The sequence below is a fragment of the Macaca thibetana genome, chromosome 2 (genome assembly GCF_024542745.1).
Source record: "Macaca thibetana thibetana isolate TM-01 chromosome 2, ASM2454274v1, whole genome shotgun sequence".
Lineage (NCBI taxonomy): Eukaryota > Metazoa > Chordata > Mammalia > Primates > Cercopithecidae > Macaca > Macaca thibetana.
This window is the reverse complement of record NC_065579.1, coordinates 147318161-147345345: the sequence shown is the minus strand read 5'-3', so window position 1 is coordinate 147345345 and position 27185 is coordinate 147318161. Positions and strand designations below refer to the sequence as shown.

Here is a 27185-nt window from a genome sequence, read left to right as displayed (position 1 = left end):
GCAAGCAAACACCATGCCACCCAGAACAACCCCCAGCATTTTTCTGAGCCTGACCACAGACTCCCTCTCTACAGATACACACACAAATGGATCTGTAGGGCCACGTGTGCGTGTGCATGTGTGAAGTGTGCTCACATGCATATGTGTGAATGGTAAACACAGTCTCACTATGGGGGTCTCTGGACCTCTGGACCCCTTACTCAACCTTGGATATTTTCCGTATTTGACCTGGACTCAATACCAAAGTAAACCCTAGCTCTCCCAACACCTCCAAGAAGTGGTGACTCCCGAGCTCATGGGTGGGGAGCCTGGGCCCAAAATTGGCTAAGAAGACAAGCTACTGAGGGGCCCAGAACAGGAGCGAAAGTGCCACACAAACAGGAGGCCAGGGATGTGTGCCAGAGCTGGCGGTGAGGGGTGTGCCTGCTGAGATGCCTATCAGAGGGAGTGCGGCTATCAGAGGGAGCGGGCAGGCCACCCCAGGATGGAAGCTGCACCTAAGATGACTAGCTGACTGGAAGGACCTTTGTCACTGTGTCCCACCTCTTCATGGCTGCCCTTCACAACTGTTGGAGTTGAACCTGGAAAGTGACACTCAAGGAAATGATTTTAAGTACCTCAGAATGGCTTAAGCAAGGAGGAGGAGAAGGGGGAGAAGACTAGGAGAAAGAGAAGAAGAAAAAGATCAAGAAGGAAGAGGAGGAAGAAGAAAACCTTAATAATTTTCCGGTTTAAATAATGCTAAAAGTTCAAGGGCAGTCTTCCTTCAGGCACGGCTGAATCTCGGGGCTCACATGATACACCCTAGGCATTTACTTTCTTTTCCCTACCCATGCCTCCATTTCTTGGCTTTGTCTTCCTCTCCACAAGCTGTTGTCCATAGTGCCAGACCGCACTCTAACAACTAGGAAGACAACAATTCTTTCCCGTGGACTCCAACCAAAGTCCTGGGACTAGATCTCAGAGGCCTGGCTTGAGTCTCACGTTCATCCCTAATCACCAGGCCGTGGGATAAAGTGCTCTGACAGCCCGAGGCCGGTCCAGGTGGTGCCCGCCTCTAGAGCCGGGGCTGCAGGAGCTGCCTGGGAACAGGGGAAGCTCAGCTCTATGGGAATTGCACTGAGTGGGAGAGGGGTGGCTCCCTAAAGGAAAAGCAAAGCATTGTTTCCGGAAAGCAGAGCCTTCGGGGCAAAACTGCAGGTGTCACCACCCATGATCCCTTCAGTCAAGGAGATCCTGACCCCACACTTAGCAGATACATAACTCTAAACAAACTTGTTAATCTACTGATCCGGTGTTTACTGCTCAAGTGAGGATTTAAGATTCCATTTTGTATCATCAAGTGAAAACAAGATATGGAAGTGCCTGGCACATAGTAGGTCCTCAGTTCATGTGAATCTTTCATGAGCCAAGCCAGTTCCTTCCCCACCCCACCCTCACATTTCCCCTACACTCAGAGGCTGAAGGGGGTTGGGGGATACAGCCCTTCCCAGCGACCTTGTCTCTGGGGAATGTAAACTCTGTGATCAAGGTACATGTTCAGAAAATGGAAATATTTGGCCAAGCCTTCAGAGATTTAATTAAAATTAATATTATGCCTTATCAAAGCAGAAAGCTCAACGCTGTGCATGTAGAAGAATCTATTTAACCAATTAGCTGAAGCAAACATGACTGTTCAGCCTTCAGCAAGGCCCTCCACACCCACTCTTGGGCCACAGTTGCTGCTAATGCCATGTGCTCAGACAAGTGGGCCAGCTTAAGGCTGAGTGATGATGCAGCTGGAGGACGCTTCCAGGGAGACTCGGGGCTGAGGGTGGGGGATGTGAGCTTGCTGGAGTCCAGACCACCCCTCCAGTGCCCATCCTGAGCCACCTTAGTATTAACACTAGGCGAGCATTCACATGATGATCATGGACCAGCTGTGTGATCTTGGGCAGGTGACTGAACCTTCCTGGGCACACAGCTATGGAGAAGATCAGCAATAACAGGCATACGATGGACACACCAAACTGGCTCACCGCAGGCTGAATTTGGCCCAGGATTTTAACATTTTTCACATATGCATTTTCCACCCAAGTTTGCTCACAATGTCTTCAAGTTTTCTATTCAGATTTCCCACCAATCAAAATGGCAAAAATCCCAAATTTATTAATACACTCTGGTGGGCAAGCAGTAGGGAAACAGGCACTCTTATATCTTGTTGGTGGGAGTGTAAATTGATACAACCCTAATGAAGGGGAATTTGGCAGTATCTATAAAAGTTACAAATTGTGATCTTTAATCATTTTGAGGAATTTATCCCATAGATTTACTTGTACGTGAACAAAATGAGATATGCAATGATGTTCGTCATTACTCTTTTTGTGATAGCACAAGATTGGAAACAATTCATGTCTCCATCAACAGGGGATGGATTTAGGGGTGTCAGATGATACACAGGATGCCCATTTAAATTTGAACTTCAGATAAACAATGAATGCTTGTTTAGGGCAATAGGTGCATTCATACCTTATTCCTGTATTCTTGTTGCTAAATATGGGAACTCTAGGTGGATTAAATCAGGGTTTCTCAGCCTCCATACTATTGGACGTTTTGGACAGAAAAAATCTTTTTCATGGGGGTCATTCTGTGCATTGTAGGAGGCTTAGCAGCACCCTTGGTCTCTACCTACTAAATGACAGTACACACACACACACACAGACACACCTAGTGACTGTCAAATGTGCCTCCTGACATTGTCAGAGCAAAATCTCCCCTGAGTGAGAACCACTGGGTTAAGTAAACTGGTACCTCCACACAGTAGAATACTATGCAACTGTTAGGGTGGAAAGAGGAAGCTCTCTGAATACTGATAAGAAAAGGGCTCCAGGACCTGTTACCAAGTAAAATAAGAAAGGTGCAGAATAGCACATATATACCAGCTGCTATGGTTTCAATATCCCCTCCAAAACTTGTGTTGAAATTGAATCCCCAATGTGGTAGTATTGAGAGGTGGAGTCTTTAAGAGGTGATTGGATCATGCAGTCTCTGCCTTCATGAATGGATTAATCCATTTGTGGATTAATGGATTAATGGGTTAAGGGATTAATGTGTTCTCGTGAGAGTGGGACTAGTAGAGAAAGCGCGGCCTGAAATCGCATGCTCAGCCCCCTCGCCATGTGAGGCCCTACAGGACTCTGCAGAGGGTTCCCTCCAGCAAGAAGACCCTCACCAGATGTGGCCCCTCCACCTCGGATTTCTCAGCCTCCAGAACTATGGAAATAAATTCATCTTTTTAAATTGCCCAGCTTTAGGTATTCTATTTATAAGTAGCAGAAAATGGACTAGGACACCACTTCTTTCATAATAAAAGGATGGAGGAGTGGTCACTGGGCACAGGAGACAGGAAGGGATGAGGGCTCTTGCCTGTCTATATGTATAATCTAGTCAACAAGAAAGTGGATTTGGTTGTTAACACTTAAAAAAATGGGAGATTACACATCAAAAGCTCAGACCTGTAAGTTTTTCTGAGAAGTCCAAGTCTGAACCACGGGGACCCTGTTCTTGGAATCAGTTGACTGAAGCTAAAAGTAGGATACTTTGCACACCTCACCTGCCATGGGTTATGTACCAGCAGGGGCCCTGGGGATGGGAATTCAAGACCCTACTCACAGTAGGCCCTCCACGAGTGGGAGCTTCTGTAGCCAGGTGAATGAGGGAGTGGTCTTTGCACCCAGGTCACAAAAACACAGGGCATGAATCTTGACCACTGCCCTGGTAGCGGGGAGGCCAGACCCCCTGCCCCAAGCACCACTCAGCACGAGGACGCCTCATCTCAGAAGTTAAAGGAGCTTAAGGTGGGAAGGACTCAGATCAAAGCCTGGTTCCTTGTCCTCACCTGGCTCTTCAGTGTCACCTTGGGGGAGCAGCTGACCCTCTAGGCCTTGGGCCTCAGGTGTCCCATTGCAGGTAGCTTCATCACTGTCACAGAGCCTAAGTCACGGAATGAGTTCATCCCTCGCTGGGGCTTCCTGGCTCCATCTCGTGGCACCTGGGCTGGAGTACACAGGGTAGAGAGGGGACCGGGCGAGTGGGGGACACACCATCTCTTAGTCCCCAAGTGCTATTGTTGGGGGGAAAGAGAGGAGCTGGGGAAACATTGTCCAAAAGATGTACTAGCCTTAAAAACATCCCAAAGATAGACATTCATTAGTTGTTGTTTATAACAGCAATTTTAAAAAGAAAGAAAAAGGAAAGAGAGAGAAAAAACAGAGAAGAGCAAAAAATAAATTCTGGAGTACCCTTAGAAAATGAATTATCAAACAGCTATAAACATCATGCTTTTACAGCCTTTTAAGACAGGAAAATGCTCATGGCAAGCTAATTGGAAGGTCAGCGTGACGCCAATTTTATAAAATACACCTATTTCAAGGCCAGTCACACATTTGCTGGGTTAGAATTTCTGTTTGTCACGTGTTAGCATTGTGGCCTTGGGAAGGTTCCCTGAACTTTCTATGTCCCAGTTCCTTTATCTGCTAAATGGGGATAATAAAATAGTAACTCCTTCACGAAGTTGCTGGTAGGAGAAAGGAGATAAGCGTCTGTGACAGTAGCCGGCACTGTGTAAATGCCAGTTACAGTGCTGCCAGGAGGAAAGGCCCAGAGGGAGCGCACACGTGTCACTGGGATTGGGGTGATTTGGGTTACCTTGTTCCCTTTCCAACTTTTCACCTTTCTGCCCTGAATATGGATTGATTATCTTAAGAACCAGGAGAAGGCAAGGTTTTGGGTTGATCTCTCCCAAAGCCAGCCCTAGACAAGGGCCCCAGTGGAGGGGGTCATGGGGATGGCCCAGGCACACCAGCAGGGAAAGGGTGTGAATCCGGGACAGTGAGGGCCGGCACAGAGATCACTGCCAGTCACCCCAGTGGGCAGCTGGTGCCTGACACAGCAGAGAGCTGAGTTACCCCCGGGAGCCAGGGAGCTGGGCATGAACACCTAGCCTCTTGATCAGGGGCTGCTCAGGGACATGGATTCCCCACTTCAGGCAAGCCACAGGGCCAAGTGCACAGCCACAGCCAGGCTCAGGCTGGGGAGTCAAACAGAGGCAGGTGTATTGAGGGGGGCGCCATGACATCTACCACACACCAAAATAAGGAACCCCAAGGAGGGAGTGACCAACCACAGAACGCAGGGATGTTCAGAGACCAAGCTTATTCGCTGCTTGTATTATTGCAGTAGTTGCTTTGGAATACCCTGAACCCCAGGAGAAACTCCCGCCGTACCCCCTTAGCCAACACCAAGACCCTGACAGGACTCAGACTCTCCGGCCTCCGCCTCAGGTTGGACCTGGTCCAGGGCTGTCTCCTGAGGTGGTTCATGTGAGTGGCCTGGAGGGAGAACACCTGCCAGCGCCCACAGGTTAAAGGAGCTTAAGGTGGGAAGGACTGAGATCAAAGCCTGGTTCCTTGTCCTCACCTGGCTCTTCAGTGTCACCTTGGGGGAGCAGCTGCCCCTCTAGGCCCTGGACCTCAGGTGTCCCACTGAGTGCAGCTTCATCACTGACACAGAGTCTAAGTTATGGAATGAGCTCATCCCTCCCTGGGGGCTTCCTGGCTCTGACCCTCTCTGCCACTCTCTCCACCCCGAGACCTTGTTGTCCTATTGTCTTCAGTCACAGCCCAAGATGAACACCCTGATGGCCATCTCACCTCCCAGTCCCCTCTCCACTCTCCCAGTTAGAGGCTTGCATAGGTCCTTTTTTTTTTTTTTTTGAGATGAAGTCTCGCTCTGTTGCCCAGTCTGGAGTGCAGTGGCGCGATCTCAGGTCACTGCAATCTCCACCTCCTGGGTTCAAGCGATTCTCCTGCTTCAGCCTCCTGAGTAGCTGAGATTACATGCATGTGCCACCACCACACCCAGCTAATTTTTGTATTTTTAGTAAAGATGGAGTTTCACCATGTTGGCCAGGCTGGTCTTGAACTCCTGACCTCAGGTGATCCACCCCCCCCCCCCAGCCTCCCAAGGTGCTAGGATTACAGGCGTGAGTCACCATGCCTGGCCACGTAGGCATCTTTTGATAATGGGTTCATTAGAATTACAGGCGTCTCGAAATCTACCTTCTGGGACTCCAGCAAATGTTGTGTAAAAATTATGAACCCAAGACTTAGGTATTTTTAGAAAAATGGGATAATCTTACCAAAGATAACTTAGAATTAGGGTGGCCACCCTGGCATTTACCACACACCTGCCACACCAGGGCCCACTGCTCCCCACTCCAGGCCCTTCTGCTGCAGGCTCTGGCCCAGCCTGCAGGCCTCCTCCCTACTCCCTAGCCCTTCCACCTGACAACTCAGTGACCACGCGGACAGCCCATGCCAAGTCCAGGACCCTGGGCTCTCAGGATCTCAATCCTCCACTCCATTCCAGCCTCCCAAGCCCTCAACCACACCTTTAGGGTCAGCACCAGAAACCTACTAGATCTCCACCCAAATACCAGTTCTTCCTGATTGCTTTCATCCAAGCTCCACCATACCTATTCCTCACCTTTGCAGAAACTCTCCCCTAATGGGAAGCTGTGCATCGTAGGGGTGGGCTCTGGAGCTGGACTGCCTGGGTTCAAATCCCACCTGTGCCAGGGACTGGCTGTGTGACCTTTCTGTGCCTCGATTTCTTTATAGACAAAGGGCCTGAGGATGGTTCATCTTCATTCATTCAACAGTTGCTGAGTACCTGCCGTGTACCAGCCCCAGGACTGGGAACTGAGCATAGAATTACTTAAAAGGAGACAAAACCCCTGTCCTCACGGAGGGAGAAACAACAGAACATGATAATTAAAATACACAACATAGCAAAGAGTGGTAGTTAGGCACCTGCAGCAACACCAGGCTGGCCCTGACTGATCCAGGCAGAGCAGACACAATGAGCCACTTTTAGATTCTGACAGTGTGTGACCTGCATGGATAGTGAAAGGAAGAGTCAGGGACAGCGCCACGTCCAGGGTCCCGTCCTGCACACCTAAAATGATGCCACCAAAGCCAAGGGCCTGGACTACCACAGTCCGAGTTGGGTCTGAGTTGTGGGACACCCTATCACCAAGGAGGCTGACGCAGCTTGACTGCAGTTAAGTGGCTTTGATTCTGCAGCTCTTCTGCTGGGGACCCAGGAGGCACTGTGGAGCTGCCTCAGCGCTGCCTCCCAGGGGAGAGGCCTCCTTCCTCCGGTGTTCCAGGAGGACTGCAGGGTGTTGTGCCAAGCTGGGATAGGCTGTGGTTCACGGGTGGGAGCCTTTGCAGCATGGCCATGTGGCTGCATGCAGGGCACCAGGGCAGAGCCGTTCCCTTATGCAGGGATGGAGGTGATGTTATCTTTCTAAATTGGATGCCCAGATAAGGCTTCACTGAGAAGGTAAGTTTGAGCAAAAGCCTGAGTGAAGTGAAGAAGCAGGTTATGCGAGTATCTGGGAGAAGAGGGTCCCAGGCAGAAGGAACAGCAGGATGCAAGGCCCTGAAGCAGGGTGGGGCTACACACCTGTGGAAAGGGAAGAAGCCACAGTGACCAGGGTGGAGTCAGGAGTGGGGGGACAGGCAAGCACCAGTCATGCAGCGACAGGTGCCTAAACATGTCGAGCCCTAAGGGCCAATCTTGGGACTGAATTCTACGCCGAATAAGCTGAGAATTGGTATGGGGCTTGGAGAATAGACTGAGGGGCAAGGAGATGCCTCAGGAGCTTTCACAACAGTCCAGGCAAGACTGAATGTCACTTGGTCCAGAGTGAAGGAGCAGAAGTGGTCTGATTCTGCTAATACTTTGAAGGAAGAGATGACAAGCTCTGGGTGGGGGATCGTAAGAGAAAAAGAGCCAAGAATAACACCAGGTTTGTGGCCTAAGTAGTCAGAAGGAAGAATGGGAAAGGCTGCAGAAGGAGCAGGATGGGGAGAGGTCAGGAGCTTGATTTGGGGCCTGTTGAGTTTGAGGCTCCCAACTGACCTTCAAGTGCTTGTCACATCGGCAGGAGGCAGGGCCATGGACTAGAGTGGACACAGGCCCAGGGTACAGCAGGGGCCAGGTGTGCAGCAGGCACCCACAAAGGTGAGTTCCTTCTCCTGTTGACAGGTCTACTTTCTTACCTGTTAGAGGAAAGTGTCACTTTCCTCTCTTTCCCCCTTACATTCCAGGATCCATGATTTCAACCCCCCGCGCTCTTGCCCTGTCATCCTCCCATTGCACCTCCCATCTGGCAAGAACTCCAACCTCAGTGGATTCATCTGCCTGACTGCTCTGTGCCTGTGCCAGACTGTGGGACACTGTTGGAAAGCATCAGACCACGTGGGGGACTGGTCCCACCATGCAAGCCCTAGGAATTGTAGGCACTCCCTCACCACCCACACCCACCAAGTTCAGTCGCTCTGACTCCTTCCTGTATCTCTTATCCATAACTCCCCTCCATTTGGTGGCTAAATAACGGCCACCAAAGTTGTCCATGCCCACATTGGAGTGGTGGTGCATATCTGTAATATCAGCTACTTGGAAGGCTGAGGCAGGAGGATCACTTGAGGCCAGGAGCTAGAGACCAGCCTGGGCAACATAGTGAGCCCTCATCTCTAAAAATAATTTTAAAAATATTCACCAGGCATGGTGGTGCATGCCTGTAGTCCCAGCTACTAGGCAGGATGAGGCAAGAGGATCCCTTGAGATTGGGAGTTCAAGGATGCAGGGAGCTATGATTGCACCAGTGCACTCCAGCCTGGACAACAGAGGGAGACCCCATCGCTAAAAAAAAAAAAAAAAACAACTGAAAGATGCCAGTGTCCTAATCGCTGGAACCTGAGAATATACCAATTTATGTGCAAACAAGATTTTGCAGATGTGATTAAGTCAGGGATTTTTAAATGAAGAGCTTATCCTGGGTTATCCAGGTGGCCTTAATGCCACCACAAGGGTCCTTATAAGAGGGAGGCAGGAAGATCAGAATCAGGGAGGAGAGATGTGATGATGGAAGCAGAGGCTGGAGTAATGAGGTTTGAAGATGGAAAAGAGGCCACAAGCCAAGAAATGCAAGTGGCCTCTAGAAGCTGGAAAAGCTATGAAAACAGATTTTCCCCCAGAGTTACAACAAAGGAAGGTGACTTGGCCATCACCTTGACTCCAGCCCAGTGAGGCCCATTTCAGACTTCCGACCTGCAGAGTTATAAGGCAATAAGCTGGTGTTGTTTTAAGGTGGAGTTTGTGGCAATTTGCTACATTAGCCTAGGAAACTAACACATTCTGCGTTAGGTCAGACTTGTCTTCTCCCATCTGGACTACCACACCAGCCTCCTAGCCAGACCTCTGTTGCAAGTCATTTTGGTCCACTGCTGCCAGAGGATCCTGCAAAATCCTGATCATATCAACCATCTGCTTATAATCAAGCCTCCCCATCACCTTTCAGCTCTTCAGTATGCCATCTAAGATTTCATGACCTGGCTCCTGCCTTCCCCTCAGCCCATTGTTCCTCACTCCTCTTATGTTAAGGAGGGCTCTTGCTATGGTAAAAAGCATAATCTCATCTCACACAGGCATAAATAAAAGGAAAGAGATCTATTGGCTAGTGTGCCAGAAAGGCCTTGGGACTTCTGGCACAACTGGATCCAGGAACAGTGCCAGGAATTCATCTTTTGCCACTTCTGAGCTACGCCTCCCTCTACTGTTGGCCTCATTCTCAGGCAGGCTCTCCCCTCAAGGTGAAAACACAGCCCCCACTGCCCTGCGTCTTGAAGCTTGCATTCTACCAGCTAAGCCACCCCCATAGCTCCAGCAAAAGTCTTAGGTATAACATGCATTAACTGTGATTGACTCTGCTTGAGTCCATGCAGCCAGAGAGATGCAAGTCTCTCATTTCCTAACGATGAGTCATATGCCCATATGTGGACCCAGGGGGTGGAGCCAGACCTTCCCCAATCACATAGACTGAAGATGAAAGATAGTGGGTTCCTAAAAGAAAATTAGGAAGAGGAATAGGTACTGAGAAGGCAGGAATGACAGTGCCCCCTCCACACACCCGGAGTCTCAGCCCTATCCCACGCTAGTCTTTGCTCAAATGTACCACACTCCCTCCTTCTCCTTCCTCTCTGTCAATCTCTCTGCCTCAAGTGTTCCCCTCCCTCTCCTTGCCTGCCCCCATACCTTCTCCAGGAAGCCTCTCTGACCACCAGACCTTGCCTGATGTCTCCTTTGGGCTGTCACAGCCCATTGCTTCTCCCCGGCCCTCCAGCACACACTGACACCATGTGAATGGCTGACTCCCACTGGTCCATCCCCTACCCCAGTGGCAAACATGGTGGTTACTGATATGGAGTACCAACCATGTGCCAGGAACTGCCCCAGTGCTTTGTGGGCTTTATCTCACTTAATCCATACAACACGCCTGAGAGATGGATACTATGCCTAATCTCTAGTCCAGAGGGAAAAAACTGAGGCACACCCAAGATATGTAAAGGCACTCAGGCTGCCTGGCTGCAGACCTGTGCTCTCAGCCTTGATGCTACAGCCCTTTCTGTGGACCTCAGCAAAGCAGGAAGTGAGTTTGTTCACCTTTGAGTCCCCAGTATGATGCCATTACAGCATAATTAATACCACAGTTTCCAGAGTCAAGCCAATCTAGGGCCCATCCTGGGGGCTCTGACTCTTTGAGCCATTAAGTAAGGTGTATAATATTTCCTCGGCTCAATTACCTCATCTGCGAAACAGGATAACAATAGTACCTACCTCTTAAGTTTGAAGCAAAGATGAAAGAAAAGAATGCTTTAGCACTCAGCACAAAGCCTGGTACATAGTCAGAGCTCACAAAGTGTTAGCTATGATGAAGCTGAGGGACGATGCTACTGGCAATTTGCTCCTTGATATATTGGGGAAATGGAGGGCTCTTCTCCCTTCTCTCATGTAACACACAGCCAGAAAAATTGATGGTCAAGGGGACTCAAGCCCTCTCTAGTTCTGTTTAAAACCCTTGCCACATTCTCAGGGAGCTGAGGTTTTGATACCTGGCTCTTCTCAAAAGACTATGCCCCCAAGAGCAGGAGAAACTGGTCCAGCACGGTGGTTGCCATGGAAACCATTGAATGTAAATTTCATTTTCTGCCTTGCCCAGCTAAGCTATCGATTCAGCAAGAAGGAGAGAAATTGGGAGCAGTTTCCTTCCCAAAGTAAAAGAGAAAGTGAAGATCCAAAGTGAAAACAGAAGGAAGTGTGGCCAGGGGATCAAAACCTAGTTAGAAAAAATGATGGAACAGGGGTAGGCTGAAGGAGCAGGGAGGGAGGGAAGGACTAGAGAATCACTTTCCACTCCCATTAACCTGCTGGCACAGGTAAGTAGGCAGCTCCTAACACAGGCTCTAGAGTGACCTCGGCCCTGGTCTCAGCACTGGCACCTACTAGCTGTGTGATCTGGGGCAAGTGGCTAAACCTCTATGAGCCTGTTTCATTATGTATAGAAACATGGATAAAAATTGCAACCTGGTAGACTTGTCCTGGGGACACCATCACCCATGCATCCCAAGGCCTGTCTGGCATGTTGTCTTCTTCGTTTTCAGCCTGAAATTCCCTCCATTGTTGTCATACTGAAGTTGTCATCGACGACTTCAGTACCCAAGGGAAAGAATGTTGTCCCAAGGAGCTGTGGTGGAAGACTCAAGGTCACCCATGAAAGAGGATAAGAGGAAGATGGAGCAGATGGGACATGGGACAGTTTTGATGGGACATCAGTTTTGATGGAGTGACATGGAGTGGAAGTGGACCATACAAGGGTTGGGATGGAGGAATGCACTCGCCAACCAAAACCAAGTCCAAGTCTGGGTCCACCTCTGCAGTGCCCTAGCAGCTGGGTGCTCCACGTGGTGGGTGCAAATGCTGTGTGCTCCCAGTTGTCACAGGATGACTGTGCAGGGCTGCTGAGCTGGAGTGAGCCAGGCTGCCCATTCCCTCTTCCTGGGGCTGCTGACACTGGCTCCCCTGGGGTGACCCAGGCCTGCCCAGGCACCATGACATGCTGAGGGTGCCCTGTCACCGCAGTCCTGGCAGCTGCACCCGCAGAAACACTAATTGGGAAGTGAGACAAGCGAAGTGCCTTTAATGAGCTACCTTGTTGTAACTCTAACTCGTTGGCGTTATTTACAGAGATTCTGCTAATGAGGTGCCTGTCAGAGGGGGAGCCCACCGTGGGAGTCGGGGGAGGATGGGCCAGCCAGCCTTGAGGGAATAGGCAATATTCAAAGGGAAGAGGGAAAGAAACTCACCCTTGCTGAGCACCTGCTGGACCAGAAGCCCTTTATCCCCATCATCTCAGCACACCGGCCCAGAGGCTCAGGAGGTACGGATGAGGTGTAGGGTGCAGTAACCTAACCAAGGTCACACGGGAAGTCTGGGAGTCCAGCCCAGACTGGTCAGATAGCACAGTCCCTCAGGGACCTGCCTCAGGCAGGCCACAGGTGCCCCCAGGACCACCAAAGGTGGTAGGGACAGTGTGTGTGTGTGTGTGTGTGTGTGTGTGTGTGTGTGTGTGTGTGTAGGAAAGACCACCAACTGGGAAGGAGTCCACTTCACCTGGCATGGACACATGGAATCTACTCAAGGGTGGCCCCATCAGCTCTTCCATGCCAGAGTTCACAACCTCGCTTTCTGGGTTGACTCCTGGCATGCCAGGATTCTCCCAGCCATCCCTCACCCACTCCTCCCTCACTGTCCAGGGACCCTGAGCTCTGAACCCTAACCCTAGCAAAAAAAAAAAAAAAAAAAAAAAAAAAAAAAAAAAAAAAAAAGGAGGCTTCTCTGGCTCATCTACACTTTTAGAGACCATCTATCTTAGATCCAGCAGAATGGATTTGGCTGCTGCTTAACTGGTCTAGCCTGGGCTGGGTGCACATCTCAGCCTGGGGAGGTGGGCAGGGTTCAGTTTGGGGGCCAGGAGGGGCTCAGTCTGAGTTAGAGGTGGGGCAGGGGTGGGGCTCAGCCTGGGGCAGGGCTCAACTTGGGGTTAGAGGGGAGAATCAGTTTGTAGCACTATCAGTTTGTGACCAAAATAAGGGAAGTGACCATTGGTCTTACTTTTTTCACCTGCAAAATGGGATTAATAAACTTGCCTTTCTAGAATGTTGTGGGATCCTAAGAAGCAGAGATTGTGAAAGTGCCTTGCAAGCCATATGGCACTCCTCCTGGGTCTTGCTGTGGTCAATATGAGCAGAGTGGCAGTCTGGGTGCTGACACTGCAACCAAGCTGAAACCAAGCTTGCCACCCTGGTAGAGACACTTCCCTAGCTTATCCCGTCCAGCTCGGCTCTGAGCTCCCCTCTCCCCTTCTCCATTCTCATTGTCACATCCTCTCTCCTCTCCTACTACCTGTCAAGATTGGCATCTCTTTAATTATAATGTCTGTGTGTTTCTTTAGGAGCCATGTAATTCCCCCTGACAGCCACCTATTTAAAATGAAAGTCAAACACTCAGAACTTTGTTTAAGAGTTGAGTCTTGGGGAAAAAATGCATTAATTGCCAAATGTTGCTAATTTCACTCTGATTTGGTGCAAAAAGAATACACACACACACACACACACACACACACACTAGTACTGATGAAACTAACATGAGTGCAAGGATAGCATCTGGATGTCAAAGCCCGAAGCTCATACCAACTCCTCTGTCATTTCTCAGATGAAGAAACCAGGACCCAGAGAGGTTAAGTGACTTGCTGAAGGTAACCCAGGCATAAGCAATGGAACCAAGGCTGAGCTGATGCCTGCAGGCTCCATGTGGCCTTCAGGTAGCAGCTGGTTGACCGGGAAACAAAAGACAGAAGCCCTGCATTCCTTGCACATATCAGCATGTCAGGCCATCTGGGCCGCTGCCCTGCCGCCCTGCAGGGCTGCTGTGTTTGCAAGTGTTGCCTGCCAGGAGGCCTTGTCTGGGACAAGGGGCCTGGGGAGACCCTCTTCTGAGGCTGGGGATCTGTCCCCTGGTAATCAGAACATAGGCACAGCCTCCCTGAGCAACCATCTGTGGAGGCTCAGCTGTGAGGCACAGGCACCAAGGGCCTTTGCCAGCAATCAAAACTTGTCCCAGGACGGAGCTGGGAAGAGGGCCTGAAGCAGGCAAGGCAGCTTGCAGAAGGCTCCAACCCTGGCTGGATGTGCCCTCACAGCCTCTCGGTGGGGAAGGGCAACTTGGTGGAGAGCCACAAGGAAATGTTTGGGTACTACCCTGCAGTGGTCGGAGCATCACTTCTGAACTCAGCCAGTTCTCAGGTCAGATCCCTGCTAGACCTCTTCCTTGCTGGGCAGGCTTGAGAAGCTGTGGAACCTCTCTGCATTAGTGATTCTGCATCTGGCCAACATGATCAATACTATGGATTACTCAGAGTTGGTTGAGGGGGCGTCTAATGAGTGAATATGTGCTGTGTACCAGCCCAGGGCACACACACTCTACACACTGCTCCCACCTCTTCCCCAAAAAGGAAGCAGAGGGTTAGGCCAGAAAGAGCAAAACAGGGGCCCAAGAGCCTTGTTTGGCCACAGTCTTGTTGGTGGGCTTGCATGTGCTGTTATAAAAATGTAATTTAAAGGCCTCTTGCACAAGACCTGAGCTCCCAGAGTGTCCTGATACCCACTAGTCCCTGGAGACTCACAGCTGGCCACTTCATTCATGCCTATCTCTTACTCTGCAACTCCTAGAGAAATCCTTTGCATAGCTCCGAAAGATGAAAGTCTGTGTTCACCCCAGCCCTCTCCAAACCCAGCCAAAACTCCATGTGCCTTCTGTGCCCCAGCTCTGACAACATAGTGTTTAAAATCCAGTCCATGTCCAGCTTTCCACTGAACTAGGAGCACCTAGAGGCCGGGGGCCACATGCTACCCCTACATGAAAAGAGGTAGGCTCTTGGTAAATACATTTACTCGTTCAACAAAGAGGTGTTGCAGCTAGGCTCTGAAGACACAGCTGTGAACAGTTTTGACAAGGGCCAAGTCTTCCCAGAGCGTAAGGACAATTTACACTTCAATAAACAAGATGGCTTAAGAAGGAGAAGATAAAACAGGGTGATGTACTGGGCTAGAGTCGGTGAATGAATGAATGGGCAAATAGCAAGAATGCAATTTTCAGTCCAACAACACAATAGGAAAATGTTATTGCCTCTAACAGGTAGGAAGATGAACCGGTGAAGAAGATACTAGTATTGGTCCCATGGTCCCAGTGAGGAATCAAAAGTACGGGGTCATACCTAGGGTCTAATCAGCCCTCTGAGTAGAAGGGCAGGGGACATACCAACTCCTCAGATAAAGAAAAATTATCTCAAAGCAGCCACCTTTTAAAAGTGTCTACTGCCAAGCTTCTGCCAAACACTTTACCCGAGGATCCTCTAGACAACTGTGTGATCATCTTTATAGATAAGGCCATCAAGGCTCAGAGACTTGCTCAAGATCACCCAGCTGGAAAGTGGCAGGTCTGGCTGGCTCCAAGCACTGTGTCCTTTCTGGAATAGTGGGTGCCCCCAGCCACAGAGCTGCACCACCCAACTGCTCAACCTTCCAAAGAGAGCTGCCCTGAGAACCCAGTCAACCCACAACCAGCAGCTGCTGTGCCTGCAAAGCCTGCCAAGTAGCCAGGCTGAGGCCACACTCTACTAGCCAGAAGCCCAGTGTGTCAGCAGCAGTACCAGGGCCTGGGCATTCCTGCTCAGCTTGGGGCTCCTCTGTGGACAGTGTATCAGGGAGTCCCACGGGCGGGAGAGATTTTCTCAGAGCTGTGCTGCAGGCTAATGCTCTTCTTACCCAATCTGACTGCTTTTCTTCTCCCTTTTTAGAAAGCTCAAACCCACAGTATGGTCCCAGGCAATCCCCACCCACTCCCGCTCTTTCTCCTCTGGATTTCTTGCAGGTGATTCCTGCAATAAATCCCTTGCACTTCTTGCTCCATCATCTTAGCATCTGCTTTTCAGTGTTCCTAACTGGCACAACACATCATCCAAACCACAAGGAAGACTTCTCAGGTATGGAATCATGCAGGACATGGCGTATGAGGGTGGTTCCTCTGTGCTCCTAAGGTTCCAGTGGTGGAGAAACCTCTGACAGCTAGAGCCTGGAGCCCTCTGACCATATGCACAGCAGCCTGGCTCAGGGGAGCAGGTCCAGGCTGAGAGTCAGACAGGGCTGGGTGTCCCTGCAGCAGCTCCTTTGGCTCTCTGGGCCTCAGTCTTCCTCATTTATAAAATAGGCGTGCTGACAGTTTCCCCATAGTACTGTCTTAAGAACTAGAAAAAGCACCTGCTTTGAAGGTCAGGTAACCAGGAGTGTGGGATTTTAGATCCATGTCACTAGAGTCTAGATGATCAGAGTAGGAAAATGTCATACAGCCCTACATTATTATTATTTGTGTAGGGAAATGGGAACATGGAAGGGAAGATGTTAGGCAGGGAGGGACAGCAGGCCACAGCAGAGACAGGCCAGGTCCCGTTGCCCAGCCCGGAGCCTGGGAATGCCTTCCATTCCCATTCAGTGCAGCTTTGCCCACAACCACAGGGAGCCCAGGCCAGGCTCCCAGCCTCCCCCCTTTCCCCGGGCAACCCAAGGGGCATAGTGGGGCCAGAGGGAGAACCCAGTAAGACTTGGCATTAACATGAAGACTATCTGTGGGCAGCCAGAGGCGCACAGCCTGCAACAGAGGCCAAAAGGCAGGCGAAGGTGGAGGAGGCGGGGTGCTTGTCCTCCGCTGGTCCCATCACTGCTAATGTGGTCTCAGGGCCTCCTCTCTGGAAGAGCAAACTGAACTCCGGAGAAAACAATCGGAGCAGGAAAAACAGAGATGCCAGGTACCCAAGGGGAGCACAGAGACAGGGCCAGCCCCTATTGGAGTTAGAGACACAGACAGAAGACAGAGAGGCCCAGGGATGGAGAGGGGAAGTGCAAAACAGACGGCGGGGGAGGGATGCGGAGGAGACGCTGAGGTGTGCGCTGGAGGAGAGGACTACCCACGGCGCTGGCGGGCGGGATGGGCTGGGGCGGTCTGCGGCCGGGGCTGCACCGCGGGGTCTCAGCCTCGCGCGGGCTCGGCGCCGCACCCGCAGCCTTTGTCCTGGGCTGCAGCGGATTCCCGCGGGCCGCCAGCGCCCCCTGCCGCCCCCAGAGCGCCGCGCCGCAGCCGAGCGGCCCCTCGCTGTGCAGAGGGGACTGAGACCGAGAGGTGACCGAGACCGAGAGAGGACTGAGACCGAGAGGGAACCGCGAGGGCGGGAGGGAAGCTCCGAGAGCCGGCACCAGCGCCACGGCCCAAATCCCAGCCTCTACAGGTGCTCACCGCGCGACTGCCTGTCCCAGGCGCCCTGGCTGCGCGCCCTCTCTAGGGCCTGGGAGCAGCCTGAGTCCTGGGGGCGGCCCGGCATGGGCCTCCCACCCCAGGAGACGCCCTTCTCGCCTGGCCCTCCAAGTCGCCTGGGCAGGACTCGGATGCCCGGGGGCCACAAACCTCTCCCTCGTGAATTCAGCAGGGAGGCCGGGGAGGCACGCTGCTCCCCCGCTCAGCCTTGCCCAGTATCCAGACCTTTCGAAAGAAGCCAGAAAATTCATATTTGCTTGGGAACCGCCCACAATTCAATAGCTTTTCAAAACAGTGCGGGAAGAAAAATGGGTTTGGCCCACCAGCAGCCAGCGGGCACCCTCCCAGCCTCTTCATGGACTCTCCTTCAGATTTTGGGCGCCCGGCCCCATTAGAGCCATCTGTGGGCATTTCCTTCAGATCTTCCTCCACTTAAACATGCTTATTGAAAAAGAAGACTCCTTTTCTCTTTCCCTATCGTAATTAGAAACCCAGCGTCCTGTGGCGTAAAAGCCAGGTAGCCTCGGAAGTGAAATAGGGCGATTAGAACAGACACAGGGCCTGTTCCGCCCGACCCTGCTGCATCTGGTGGACAAGCCTCCAGGGCTACTGATGACCCATGCCCTCCGACCTCACGGGAGGGGCGGGCCGAAGACAGGCCTTTCTAGAAGGGCCCTGGAAGCGGCTTCAGGGAATCTGGGAACCAAAGCAGCTACCCTGTCCGTGGCACTGTCCAGCCCTGGGCACCACGGCCCCGCCGGGAGTGGAAGCTGCCAGGTGAGGCAGGGGTGGCTCCTCCCCCGGGGAACAATGTGCGGAAGGCGTCAGTGCCTGCAAAGAGGAAGTGGGGAGACAGAGCACAGAGTAGTGACTTGGACCCCAGGGCAAGCCAGAAGCTGCCCGGAGGTTCCCACAGTGTGGCTTCCTGCACGATTCAGTTGTGGAGACTGAAGCCGGAGGGCCTGAGGGGAGCCGCAGGAAGCAGGGGGGCGGGGGCCGTCTGCCCCTGGACACTCAGGACAGCCTGGCTCACCGCGGGGGAGGAGAAGCCAATGGAGGCAGCGGGGATCAAGAGGGAGGGGGTTGATGGGGAGCTTGGGGAGGAGCGGAGAGACCCAGGTCCCCTGCCTCACAGACCGACCAGCACAGGTTGCAGGTCCCCAGCCAGCTACAGGCTTCTTAACACACAGCACTCCCTGCTTCCAGCCTTCCCAGAGGCCCCCACTCCAGGATCAAGACCCAGCCCAGTCACGGCCTGGCTCACGAGGCCCCACCTCAACTGCCCCTGACCTCTCTGCGCCCGCTGCTCCCGCCAGCCTTGCCGGCCGCTGCCCTGGAGAAGGAGCTCCAGACGGATCCCCAGTGAGTAGGAGGCAGCCGTGTGAGTCAGGCGGCTGAGGGAACGGGCTGCACCGCGGAGAGGAGGTGCGAAGCAGCGCGCCGTTTCCGGGCTCTGGGAAGCCGAGCTGCCGAGGCGTAAGCTGGGAGGTGGACGTGACGGGGGGAGTGGGGAAAGGCAGGCGGCGGGACGGCCACACAGCGGAATATTATGCAACCTATAAAAAATTTAATTAACTCCCTACCAATAGACTTAAAGGGATTTCTATAAGGTATTGTTGGGTGAGAAAAGCAATTTGAAGATAAGAATGTAACATACGATCCCATTTTTATAAAACAATGGGCAAAATACTCTGTGAGTTTGTGTGTATATATGTATATGTATATAGACCTGTATAGGATGTTATTAACACAAAGGAAAATTCAGGATACATGCTAGGTTGTTAATAGGGGTTTTCTTCACGGAAACCTATTGTGGGAGAAAGGGAACCAAGAAAAAAGGATCTGAGAAATAAAGACTGCCCTTAAAAGATGAATGACTGCAGCTAACTGTGTCCCCAACACCCACCCCTACCAAAGCTAGACATGGGGGAGTGGTCTCGGCCATCACCTTCTCCCCATCCCAGCATCTGCTCCTCTCATGTGGCAGCCAGCCACTAGCCACCCCCCAACACACACACGCCTGTGCGCAAACACACACACCCAGCCCAGTCTCCACATAGCCAACCCTCTGAGGGTTCCAGTTGCCCTGAGAGTGAGATCCACTTCAACACAGACTTCAAGTTCCTTTCCCCAGCCCCACTGACCTCTGCAGGCTCAGTCCTCACTGCTCCCCCAAACCCCACCCCACCAACTCCCTGCACTGCCAAGTAGCCCAGGGTCCAGCCACTGTGTTCTCAACTCTGAGCCTCTGCACCTGTCAGAACAAGCTTGCATTGATATTGGCTATATTCCAGTCTCTGTTCTGAGCACTTGACATTTATTGAAAGCATTTAATCCTCACAACAACCCTATAAACGTGTATAATATTCTGCATTGTATAGTATTCTTGTAGATGGGAAAATGAAAACACAGAAAGGTAAGTCATTTGCCTAAGGTTGCACAGCTGGTTAGTTAACAGGGAAAGTGGCTCCAGAGCCTGCACTCTTGACCACTGTGCTAAACCCTCATTTGTGCCTTTAGACATACTGTTCCCTCTGTCTGGAACTCTCTTTAGTTTCTCTCTTCTCTTGGCTAAATCCTAATCCCCACTAGATATCAACTGAGATATCACCTCCTCCAGGAAGCCTTCTCTGACCCCCCATATCTGGGTTGGGTGTTCTTCTGAGGTTCCCTACACAGTGCAGTCATTCCTTGATCACAACATTTCTTCCATACTGTGGTGGTTGGACGTCCACACTAGGCTGTGCTCCTGGAAGGCACGGGCTTTATTTCACTCTTTGGAAGAAGGGTCCCAAGTCCCTGGAACAATGATGCCCTGTGTTAGTAGCTCAGCCTACATCTACTGAATAAAAGGTGGATATCAGTACATCAGATAGGCTGGGAACCATCTCTCCAAGTACACAGGATGGGCCAGGAAAGTCGGTCGGGCCTCTTTCAGGACCACGGAGAGCTCTTTGGCTGCCAGCCACCTCTGCTGTAGGGGTCTCCAGGTTTGTTTCTTTGTTCTCTGAGAGACTCGATTCTGGCCTGGACAAGACTCCCCAGACTTTGAATGTTAGCTGGCTTGACTGAGCGGCAACAATAGGGCAGGGGGCAGCAGGAGTCTCAGGACTGGCTAATCCGCCGCTTGGGTGGAGCAGCAACCCCAGGGTCCCACAGTCAGTCACACCCCATCTCCTATATACTTTTTAACCAACACAAAGTTTTAAAAAGTAGTTAGAGAGCCTGTTGGAACCAGCACCAAATCTATGTGTTTTCTCGAATTATTGAACTAGAAAGAAATGAAAACATCAAAATACTCTCTTTGTACCAGGCTCGAATTGAGCTGCTGCCTCATTCAGTCCATGTCTCGGTCCGACTACAATGATGAAGCAATGGAAGGGAGAGTGGATTGAAAGGGAGCGAGGCTCAGCGGGGAGCCTCAGATTGCCATTCGAAGACCACGGGGAGCCCAGAATGGGTCCCTGCTTGGGAGGAGAGAAGAGAAACAAGATTGACAGGTGAAGAGATGGGGGAGGGCAAGAGGGGGCCAGGGCTGGAGCAGGCAGAGACACAAAGAGGTACTCTCCTCCTCCAATCAGTTCTGCCCAGAACACAGGCAGGACCCTGCCTGGTGCCAGCCTGAACCTCCAGAGATGGGTCCCTACCCACTGCAGCTGGCCAAATGGGGAGGGCCTGCAGAGGGGCAGAGAAGTCAGAGCCATCAGTGCCCCCACAGAAGAAGGTGCAGGCCACTGAGGAAGCACAGGAGTGCAGCAGGCAGAAAGAACAGCGTGTGCAGGCAGGAGGTGTATGCATGATGGCAGGGTTTCGAGGACAGCCCAGTAAGAAACAAAGCCAGAAAAAATGCTAAGGTCCCTGAATGTCACTGACAGCAATGTGGGAAGACCTTGCCTTGGGGGAGAACCTGATCTTAGATGGATTTTTGTCCCTCCTTGTTCAGAAATGTATCTTGGGGACCAAATCCTGTGGCTAGAGTTACACATCTGTGCAACAGGCTGCCACAAGGCTGAGCAGCCATCACCAGATGTTGCTCACACCCATTTAGGGAGTGGACTGTGGCCAAAAGAGCAAAGAGAAACGAAGTTTCTGGAGTTCGCTCCACAGCCAGGCTCTGCCAGCCCTGACCCTATGGAACTGACAGCAGCCCCCTCCTCCATGCCTGGTGATGTGGGGCGTGGGGTGCCCCAGCTGGTCTCAGCGGGAACCTGCAGAAGATGCTTCAAGGAGGAGAGGGAGTGTGAGAAAGGCTGATGAGTCGAATCTCAAGGCAGTGGAGGGAGATGCCTGGTAATTTTTGTTTTTTGCACAGCATTGTTTGGGCATTTTTTCTGTGTGCACGTTACACACATTCACAGCCTGAATTCTCTCGATAGCCATCAGAGATGGACACAGCTATTCACCCCAGAGCTCAGAGAGGCAAAGCAACTTGCCCATTGCCATCCAGTGATGGAGATGGGACTCTGACTTGGGTGGCCAGTTCTGGCACATGGGAACAGAGTACATCTGTGTGTTCTCCACCCAAATTCCCAACTCCCCTTTGTTTCTCTCCTTCTCCTCTAGCTCTTGGCCTTTGACCTTCACCAATACTATCCAGTTTGGCACTTTAGTGGGTTGCCACCATTGTGAATTGGACCTTGCCTACGTTCTCAGTAGGCTGGATTCCAGACATTTGAGGTCTCAGCCATAGACTCTGCTGGGAACATGGAGGCCAGGGAGATTCTGTCCCACTGGGTCCCTCTGAATGAGCCAGGCACCCCTTGGAGGAAGTGACAGGCCAGCCCCAGGCATGCACTTCACTGGTATGTTTAGCCCAAATCCTCCTCTTGCCCCATTTACCACCTTTCTCTGGGTGCCACCCTCAGGTCACCCCCATCCCTGACTGATGACTATTCAAGACCGCTTTCTCTGCCTCTAGTGGAGCATGTTAGAACCCAGCCTGTGACTCCACCCCATCATCTTAGAAGCAAACTCTTTCTAGCACCTGTGCCAGATGCTGGAGCAAGCCCTGAGTTTAGTTCATGTAATCCTGACAACCACCCCATAGGTCAGATGGGGAAACTGAGGCAGGAAGCAGGCACATAGCCTGTGAGTGACTGGACCCAGGCACTAACCTCCAGCCCCACACTCTTAGCACCCTGCTGTCTCTTGGTGACATGTGAGTATGTCAATCTGAGCATGCTTGAAATGAATGTTTGTCAATAATTATGTCACTTACCAGGTACTTGCAAGTTCATTCATTCTCACTAATTCTTTATTAAACAAACATTTGCCGGGACCTGCTCTATACTAGGCCCTGTGCTGGGGACTATGAGTGCAGCGATGGCTCAAACACAGCCCCTGCCCTCACGATCCACAGTCAAGATAGAAGGAAATGAAGAAGTAGACACCTGCCACACTATGAGGTCAGCACCGTAGCAGGCTATGGGAGCCCAGAGGAAACAGCCATCCCACCTGGAGCTCCCCTCTCATGCATGAAGCCTGTTCTCGGGCAGGTGGGAGGGAAGATGCGAGGCATGGCCCTGTGCAGGAGGACTGAGTGCTCTGGGCCTGGCCTCCGCTGCTGCGGCACGGCAGGCTCACACAATGAAAGCTAATTCTTTGGTTGTAATGACTGGAAGAATTGCTGGCTTTTGACTCCTGGCATAATTACTGTGAGACCTCCGTAGAGTAATTCACCAGATAATTACATGGTAGCAGGTGGGGGGTGGGATTCTTCTCTGGAAGGTAAAGAGGTAGCATTTAATTTCAAGGGGGATGCCTAATCTTATAATTACTCAGTAAAGTCCTATATTCTCACCAACCTGATTCCCTGGGGCCAGCCTGACCTACAGAATCAAATCAAGCAGGGGCCATTCCCCAAAATGGAAATTAAGAGTGGGGGCCTAGGGGATGATGGGGCTTCCCCAGAGTGTCCTCACAGGTGAATTATCCATGAGGCCTTGGAATACAGCAGGAGGAAGAGGCAGGGCAAGATGCAGAGCCTTATTTTCTGTGCTGGAGGTGGAACTGATCAGAGGGAGAAAACTCATCCCCAGGCAAGACTGTAGCTCAAAGTGTGGCAGTCCAAGCTGGCCGCCCACCTCAGGGCCACTTAACCTCTTTGAGATGCAGCTCTCATCTCAGTCAAAGGGGGCTAAGCCTTACTGCCTGTTATCTATTATCACCAATAGTGCCGCCTAACAAACTACCCCAAAACACAGAGGATTTGCAAACCAGCTAGCGACGTACTCCTCATGCTTCTTGGGTCCGCTGGCAGCTCAGTCCTAGCTGCGCCTCATTCACATGGCAGGTGGTGTTGGGGCCATGTGCCTCTCGTCCTCCTGCAGGCTAGCCCAGGCTACCTCCCATGGCAGCTGGGAAGTCCCAAGAGCAAGCACCGATGTGGACAAGGCCTCTTGAGGCCCAGTCTAGAAAGCAGGACAGTGTCACTTGGTCACATTCTACTGCCCAAAGCAGGTCACGGAACAGCCCAGAGACAAGGTGAAGCAACGGATTCTCCCCTACTTTGTGGGAGGCTCTTCATCATGTAGCAAAGGTGTGACGGCATAGGGAGGAATGAGGAACTGGATCTATTTCTGTAATCAATCTACTATGACCTGCCCAGGGGGTTATTGCAATGTGTAAGAGATGCACACAGTAAGTGTTCAGTAAAGTGGAACTCTGCTGGTTATTGAGAATGAGAATAGTAAAAGGAAGCTGGTAGCAGAGATAGGCATGGACTCCTGCTGCCGAATGTGCAGGCCACTGGCCTTCCCTCTTCGGAGACAGTGGTGCAGTGCAGATGCTCAGCACAGGCCTTGGGGGGCTGAGGCGGGAACGCAGTCCAGAAGTGAGTTCCTGCACTACCTGCCTCTGTCTTCAGCTCACTTCCCCTCTCATAGCCTCAGTGACTGTGGTGCAGAAAGGAGGGGATGCCACCCCACAGAGGCAGCTGAGGGCCAAAGCAACACATGCCACATGCCAAACAAAAAATGGCCTGGCGATGGTCGGTATTTCTTTTTTTATATCGAAGCCCCAAATGTCTAGAGGATTTTGTTTAGCTTCACTTCCTGTTGTTTCTATTACAAGAAAAGTAGCTAATTCCCTTTCATTTTCCAAATATTAAATTATTCTGTAACACAGAAATGCCTTTTCAAACTAGGTATTTCTTCATGGAGTTTAGGGTGCATTCCCTGCCCTGCCATCCTTCCCCCGCAGGCAGGACCATACCGTGGGTCACCGGTACCAACCCACAGCAGGTGCCTCGTGGCTCATGCTCCTTCTCCAGTAGTTACTACTATTTTTTAAATTAAATTGTTATTAAACCAGTAATTATACACTCTTTTTTTTGAACAATTAGAACATTACAGATAAAGTAAAGTCCCCCTGTTCACCACCCCAATTTCAAATACCTTCCCCAGGCCCCACCCACCACCAATGCCGTCCTCACCTTCCCCGGAAACACCACAAATATCAGCACATGGTATTCTTCCAGTTCTTTTCCTATTAGCTTACATGTATGTATACATGTGTATGTGCATGTATGTCTGTGTATGCTTGTGCTTATATATATATATGTATTTTCATAGAAAGAATATATTATTGTTTTGTGCTTTGTCATAAATGGCATATCATATACATTAACCTGCAACATTCGTTTTCACCCAGATTGTTAACTTTTTTCTCCATTGATACATGCAGATAGGGCCCATTATTTTTACATGCTGGGTAGTACTCTGCAGTGTGAATGGACCCATTTCTATCCACCCTGCAGTTGGTAGGAATAATACTTTACTGTAGCACTCTCCTAAACAAGTGTTTAGAGCCTGTACTAACTCCCAGAATCCCTCACATCAACCATGAGGCAGCCACTACTCGTGCTTCCATTTTGCAGTTCTGAAGAAGGCAAGGCACAGCGAGGTTAGATGAGTTATCCAAGGTCACATCAAAAATAAATGGCAAGGCCAAGATTTGAGCCCAGGCAGACTGGCTCCAGAGTCCCTGCTCTCACACGTAATACTATACTGCTTCCCGCAGCATGTGTGTGTGTGGTGGTTGCGGGGGAGTTGTTTGTGTTGGTTTGCTTTGCCTTGCCATTTTAAGTCACCCCAAGTTCTCTCAGACTCAGAGTCCTTTGCTTGACCATATTTTTGAACTGGAGGTCAGCCTGCCATCAGAAGCCCTTCCCTTCGCTGATCAGACCCCAAAGTGCCCCTCCCCACACAATGCCCTCTGTGGATCATTCTGGGCATCTCCCCAGAGATGCTGCAGACAGTGGGAAACCTCTCCCCACCAGCTCTGACCCGCCGAGGCTCGTTTCCAGGCCCATGCCTCAGGGAGCAAGGAGCCCAGTGTGGACTGTGGACTTTTCCTTTCCCTAAATCACCATGTGCCCCCATCAGAATGCACGACCGTCCCTGAGATTCGAGGGAGAATGAGCTCCTACAGAGAGTGTTTTGCTGGCATACGGAGGGTGTCTCTGCCTGGCACTCAGGGGTCAGCCTAGTAGGTGGTCAGTGCAGCATTGACTAACAGAAAGGCAAAGCCCTTTCTGAATCTTGGAGTGCCTTAGAGCCAACAAGTCCGTCTCCCTGGAGAGCCAACAGTGCATGCCAAGGCAGGATGGCAGAAGGCGGAGACACATTCTGGAAATTGCAAGTGATTCAGTGTTTGAGACAGAGTACAGGGAGGAGGAGGAATGTGAGATGGGGTGGGTGGGCACAGCCTCAATCAGAGAGGCCTTGAATGCCAGGTTAGGCAAGGAGGAACGGGAGGGTGTGTCCATCCAGAGGGGGGTGGCATGGGCAAAGGCCTGGAGGTGTGGCTGAGCACAAGCACTGAACAGGTTTAAGACTTTGAGGGATCTGAGAGTGGTAACACGGCCAAGGCCCACAGGTCAGCCTGCACCTGGGTGCAGGCCTTCACTCGCAGGGAGCCGTGACAGCCTCTGAGCAGGGATGCAAGCTGGCCAAGTGGGCTGGGGCTGATTTCTCCAGAGGAAGAGACAGGGGCATTTATTACTGAGGGGTAGTGCTGCCTGAGAGGGCTGAGCCAGGTCCCTTCCAGGGGGTCTCAGGGAAAAGATAACCAGCCAGCACTTCTGCAGAGAGAGCCACACCGTGTAGTATGGACATCCTGTCCCTGTTTCTTCCATTTTTAATCCTCTTGGTTTTTCCTTGAGTGCAACAGTTTATAGGGGTGAGCTTGCCAGGGGCATGTGGGAATAGGCTTGGCCCCTTGCACAGTGCTCTGCTGTCAGTGGGTGGAGCCTGCCAGCAGCCCTTGGTGGGACATCCTTGCAGGCCCCAACCACTCCCCAAGAGCCACCCCTGTAGCTCCCAGTAGTCCATGTCCAGCAGAAAGGGAATCACCCCTTAGTCATTCCCTAGCAATGAGAGGGTATGTGATTCCAGCATATAGCAGGTGCTTAATTACTTCGAAAGTGCCCCAAAACAACCGTGCCATCGCACAGGCCACAGCTGAGCCTGGTCCACACTGTTTTGAGGTGTCATGCAGCTCAGCCCCAGCCAGCATGGGGAGTGGTCAGGGCCAGCCGTCATGTTCCCCAGGAGAAAAGCATTACCATTCCACTAAATCAGCATCAGCTTCATGAAGACACAGGCAGGGTCTCTTGATCGTCCAAGCCCGTGCTAGGTGTCTTAGGTGGGGTTCCCCCAGAGGCAGATCCTGAGACCAGGATTCAAGTGCAAGTCGTTTATATAGGAGCCCAGGTAGCACCAGGTGGGAATGGGAACTGAGACAAGGAAGGAAGGAAACCAGTGCTGCACAGCCTCAACCAAGTCACCTAAGCTCTTTGAGCTTTGTCTCCTCAGTAAAACAGAGTGCAGTTATACCTCCCTGAGAGGATTGGTGTGAGGATAAAGGCAAATGCC

General features: G+C 51.5%; 1 long non-coding RNA gene across 1 annotated transcript in view; it reads right to left on the bottom strand.

The window, feature by feature from the left end:
* Window positions 1-10224, bottom strand: part of LOC126949197 (uncharacterized) — a 49293-nt gene extending 39069 nt beyond the window's left edge. The window contains exon 1 of the long non-coding RNA XR_007723619.1: window positions 10144-10224. This is a non-coding gene — a long non-coding RNA (uncharacterized LOC126949197). The remainder of the gene's footprint in view (window positions 1-10143) is intronic.
* Between the last annotated feature and the right edge of the window lie 16961 nt (window positions 10225-27185).